The sequence below is a fragment of the Bombus impatiens genome, unplaced genomic scaffold (genome assembly GCF_000188095.3).
Source record: "Bombus impatiens unplaced genomic scaffold, BIMP_2.2 scf_0113, whole genome shotgun sequence".
Classification (NCBI taxonomy): Eukaryota; Metazoa; Arthropoda; class Insecta; order Hymenoptera; family Apidae; genus Bombus; species Bombus impatiens.
The window spans coordinates 229463-235462 of NT_176532.1; the positions used below are offsets into that span (position 1 = coordinate 229463).

The 6000-nt window shown below is 39.6% G+C and overlaps 1 protein-coding gene across 1 annotated transcript in view; it reads right to left on the reverse strand.

Moving 5' to 3' along the window:
- Positions 1-5994, reverse strand: part of LOC100747436 (somatostatin receptor type 2-like) — a 73850-nt gene extending 67856 nt beyond the window's left edge. The window contains exon 1 of the mRNA XM_012380845.3: positions 5682-5994. The gene's annotated coding sequence lies outside the window, so the exon portion shown is untranslated. The remainder of the gene's footprint in view (positions 1-5681) is intronic.
- Between the last annotated feature and the right edge of the window lie 6 nt (positions 5995-6000).

The window sequence follows — 6000 nt, forward strand, 5'->3', positions numbered from 1 at the left end:
TTTACAAAGTGCGATCGACTGTAAGGAGGGAAATATCACGCCTGAGGGCGCCGTATCATCAACCTCGCAAGTTCAGCTAAGAAATGTGCAATCAAAGAGCACCTCGCTTGCATATTTCTCCGAAGATCGAACAGAGTTGTATAATAGTCAATGTGGCGAATTCGCAAATGATCTTCCTCGATGAACGAACAGATCGAACAGATGAATTAATATGGTTTCTTTAAACAGCCGGATCTCTGTGAAATCAAAGGTAAAGGAAGTTTCATTAATGTTAGAAGTTTGACCTCGTTTCCTGCTTGCAGTCGATCTTTTGTTTGATCGAAGCAATCTTCCTGACCGATGCAAATCTACAGGTATATAATCGTAGAACCTTGACTGTTTTAGAGCGAGGCAATTTGCTGGCAATTGTAGATAGAACGACGGTTGATAGCATTCAAATATTCCAGCAATATGTCAATTTCGATGGGCTGCATTATTGGGCGTCTGCAGAACTACAGCGAGACGAAAGATGGCCATTTTGTGCGATTGTTGAAATAATATACGCGTTCGAAGCGAAGACAAATAGAGGCAGCTATACGACAAAGGAATTTCTCGTAAACGAAAAAATACGAGGATAAGAATTAGAAGATAAAAGTTCGAAGGATGTAACAACTGTGCTTTTGGTATCGCGAAATCAATCGAGAACGTAACAAAAAACGCTTTTTTTATTTTTACTGTATCGCGAAATAGTGGCGGGTGATGATATTTTCGAATCAATCCGAGTGACGAGAATATTAAATAGCGTTATTCGAATAAAAACTGGCTTCTGTCTATCCGATATATCCAATTTAATATTTGGACAATTCTTTTTGTTCCGCATAAAGCGCGAATATTCTGTCGGTGTTCCATCTATGGCCAGCGGAAAAAAATTTCGACTATTCAATAAAGAAACGACGTACATGAAACCGCGATATCCCCCGAATGAAGCTCCAGCTTTTCAAGCGCGAAGGAAACGATTTTACGAACGAAAAGACCACTGGTGATATTAATTCGAACGAAATGCTACCGTTCGGGAAAGTATTACGCTTGTGTGTTCGAGCTTCTGGGTTAATTGCAGTTTCAAATTATCCGAAGCATTTAAGTGACTATTAAAATCTCTGAATCTAAATTTGCCGCTTAACTGTCGTTTAATCATTCGTCGAGTCCGGCAGTAAAAATAATATCCATTTCTGGAATATCGAAGCCAATGAAATTCCAGTGTCAGTTTACTCGCTAGCTTCCTTCCTATGACACACACCAGTAGTTCAAAAACGTCATTTCCTTAAACGAATCTATGAATAATCCTAAACCTTTAGATTTCTTGCGCTTAAATCAACTCATCCTACCAAAAGAGTATGATAATTATTTATTTATTTTTATCGCATTTTATTTATTCTAATTATTTATTTTTATTGTTTCTCTCATTCAATGAAATTTATAACAGATCTGCCAACTAGGAACTGTAACTAATTAACCTGTAATTTAATACAGCTCTCAAATATCATTTTAATTGGTCTCTGCCACGCGTATATACATATTCTATATTATAGAATTTCAGTACTTGCATTGTACACTGGAATATATTAATAATCACAAAAGAGAAATATTGAAATTAACGATAGCCATAAAGATAGCATTGATATCTCTCCGTATAGCGAAAGTTATTGGTAATAATCAACATGGCTCCATTTCTAGTCGAGCCCCTTGACCCATGACACAGTAGTATCAAGGGCCAAATTTATGGCACCCTCAAGAATTTATCGCCTTTTCTTCCTAAGTTCCATGATAACAGAAAACCGAACGACTATTGCAAAAGCTCGAAGCTTCACGTTCCCTAACGATACTTTGACAACCTATTTTCCTAATGAACAGTTTGCTCGGGAGAAGAAACCTCGTTACGATCGTCTCTTTAATCATAGATCAAGCAAACCTTCACATTCTCTGACAATTCCACAAACAACCTATCTTCCTTATGAAAAAATAGAGAGAAGAAACTATCTACTTTTTCTATTAGTTTTTTCTACGGACGCAACCAAGCGAACAAACTTTAATTCTCAGACGCGTAACGACATTTATAGGTATAATTATGATATTTCGAACGCGACAGGATCGATCGAAAGTTACGCAACATATGTCGGATCGTTCGACGCATATTTATCTAAGCGTATTCGAGTTCATAGGCGGATCAGAGCTGTTGCTCGAACGAACACGTATCCTGGTCTGTGATCTCGATTTTCACGCGTTATCGTTCGCGTGAGAATGAGAGCAAAGAAACGAAGAGGATGGAAAGTTGTAACGCGAAGATTCGATGCTTGCCTGGAAAATAGTTAGGAACCTGCTGCCGTTGACGTGAGGTTATTAAACATTGAGCGAGTTATGTAAGACGCGTGACAGCATCCTGACAGCGGACGTACTTCTCACGAGTTTCCGCATATGCATAGTAGTACTCCTGAGGTTTAGTGGAAACTAACTAACTAGATAAAGTTTTTATACTATTTTTTCGTATTTCTGTTCCTCTGCTGCGAAACCACACACGATGCGATCAAATTGAACCTTACTTGACAATTTGAATATCTCACGACTCTAATTACCACGTTCTGGGATCAATTTTATCTCTCTGGAATTTAGCTTAGTAACTTCAACACGTGACAAATTCGTAATTATTATATGCTAAAATCAATTCTATTTCCGCAATGATACGACCAAAAGAGTAGAAAAATAAATAGAAGTTTATTTTTGTCGCTCATTAATTAAATAATTAATTACAACGATTTCATTACTTTGATTATTTTTTGCCACACTTTCGTTATTTCATATTTTTAAGGGTTTCCCGGAGGTTAATTTTCCGGAGATGCGTAAATCCCTGCAATCTGCTTATACGTATAGCAAAAGAGAAGTTAATGAAAGTTCGTAGAATTGAAGTGTAAACTAAGTTTCTAATTTAATCGTTTCCAAGTATTGTAGCAATTAGTCTCATCATCGATTCGTCCCGTTATAACACCATAGATAGAACTTGATATAGTGTTACGTAATTTATAGATTCTTTTTCCAATCGATCCAAGTCCCGTACATACGCATCACTCTTGGCTAATTGGAAGCAACTATACGTTAAATTTGATGGATATTTACTTAATCGTGACGAAGCATCGACGAAGGGACACGTCCATTCGCCCCTCAGGTTATTCGTCGTCGTATATGCCATGATGTTGAAAATTTCATACATTGTGTTAAGGATGCTTTTATCTGAAAAAACGACGTCCATTTTCGATCGTCCAATTTCGAAACAACGCACTCTCTACGACTATCTCGAACAACGGTATATTTTAATCTCTCTATTCTTAAGATTTATTCTTTCATCTACTCTTCTCTACTCTACTCTACTCAACTTCTCACGAAGTTGAACTATTCGCCCTGGAACAATCGCAGGAATAAGATTATCTGTGCAGTAGAGTTCTAGAGAATAGTGAAACGGTATCTCTGAAATGAATATCTTACAATCGTTTAAGTTGTTTCAGGTATGTCTCACTTGGATAATAATTTCTCGATTTTCAATGCAAACAGCCTAATTAATATCAAAATTAATAGCATACTCGACATTGCATATTAGTTATAAATAGTATCTGAAAATTCCTTCAATTATCAGAATTTCATCTAAAATTCCATTATAATATCCTCTATCCTTTCATCTTCTATTCCCACCGAAAAAAAACTGCTTTAATCAACCTACACGTGAAACATGAAACATATTCTGCGAGCATCGTACTAGCGATAAGAAAAACGAGCGAACAAGCTAATTTTTTCAAGCTAAGGGCAAACACATCTATCATAATGTAACCTGTTTATGCAGTGTTCTCGCGGCAAGCCAGCATCCAGCGACAACGTTGAATCGTGCGGAATTTTACAGAGCTTGATCTACTTCACAGCGGTGACACGAACCGAACGTCGCCAGTGCATGTTTCCCATGGCTTGGGGGAGTTTGTGCCAGTACGCGACAAATAGTAGGAGAAAAAATGAAGGAAAAATGGCAACACAGTGGTACTCGAAGCTAGAGTACAATAAGAAATGACCCAGAAAACGATAGGAAAGAAGGGTTAAGCGGAATGACTGAGCATCGTGATGTGAACAACGAACATGCACAAAGTGTATAATGAAAAGACGTATCGAGGTATGGAACAAGGTCAGTCAATTATTTTCCATCTCCGCGTACATTTGTGTCTCGAACGAGGCGTGAAATGTCGCTTTGATAATTTTTCACCCTGTATCGTGCATTCAAAAATGTTTCAACCGTTCGAAAAAATGTCAAACACAACGAAATGTTAACGTGGATTTGTTTCACAAATAGTTTGCTTTGATATTTATCGTAATGTTGAAATTATAACTGTTGGAAAAGTTTAAAGTAGAGCGTAGAGCAAATTGTTTACGTCGAATATGATGAATCTCGTAAACAGTACGCCCTGACATTTTTCATAATGGAATTCTCCGTCATATATCATGCATTTACAAACAATTTATCTACTCGAATAAATGCTAAATGGAGTGAAACGTGTACGTCATATTCATTCAGCCTTGTAAACAATTTGTCTTCATATTTTTACATCACAAGTATATTCGTTATAGACTAAAAATGTAACGTGAACGTTATTTATCGTGATTGATCTATCTCTCCAATCTGATGCTCTGATATTTCGTAGTAAATGCTAAACTTTCTCGAAAAACGCGCTCGAGCTTTGTAGCGCTGCGCGTTCGAACGATAACACTTTATCGGGTCACGTCAAAAGGAAACGTCGATGGAAGTTTCCAGTGTTGTCTCGGCTTTCCACCTCGGTGGACAGCCCGTCGAAATTTCAGTTTTCGCCGAGTAAATAGAAGTGGAAAACACCGACGTGGCCACGGTACACGTGGAGCCTCAGTCAATACACCCCCTATGGAATGGTCGAGGCTAATAAGAACGGACTGTCTTTTACAAGCTTCTTCCGACGATCAGTTTACGGAAAATGGCAACGTTTTCGCGGCTAATTTTTTAATTTCCTTATCGATCGTCCGATGTTAAAAGAATTCTGAGTTTTCTCGCAAATAAATTCCGGACGACGAAGCAGCGACGTCCAGCGGAATCATCGTGCATGCAACATTTATGTCACGAATGCTCCGAAACGTTCGTTCATAACCATATGAATTATTCAGCTCCGTGTTTCTTTCCTGCCACTGAAGTACAATTTCCGCGCGACGCTGAGCGTCGCATAAATAAACGTGTCACCTCACCGCGTGTCTTCCAGTCTTCGTGCTTCACGATATTATTTTTGAACCGCGGATGGCCGACCAGGAAAAAAAGAATCGATGTCACGGCTCGCGTGAAGCGTCCGTACTCGTGTTCCGTCCCTTCACGCGTTTTACGAGACGGCGGCGTCTGTCAACGACCTGTTGAAGCGGGAACGTTAACTAGCTCGCGAAAAATTATTGGCCCGTCGGGATTCTTCAAAATATACGATTCAACCTCGATCCTTCGAAACGTGATAGCCTCGTGGTCCATCCCCGCGCTCCGAAGTTGCCCGCTAAATTTAAGTTTCCTGAACCGTTCTTAACGTCTTCGATCTTAACATTCGGTCCATTTAACTTCGACGTCGCGTGACTATTAACGATACCGCTATTATCGTCGTTTCTCTTACCTTCTCTGTTCCCTTAAATCCTGTGCGACAAGATGGATCGAACCATTTGCCACATCGCGTCTTTCGTCGTTGAATCGAAACGGAATGCTTTATGGGGAGCAAAATCACGAAGAGTAGGCGAAGAAAATAGTCCCGCAACTGTCCGAATCTCGTGCTGACAACAGAGTCACGTGCACAAAGGGTAGTTAGAATGGCGTACGACAGCAGCCGAAATTCGTGAGCACTGGAGGATTGGAGCGACGAGTAGAGAGGAGCCGTGTCGTCGCGACGTGTGGACGCGCACTGCTCGAGAGACGCGGACGGCACGGTGTCTGGGCGT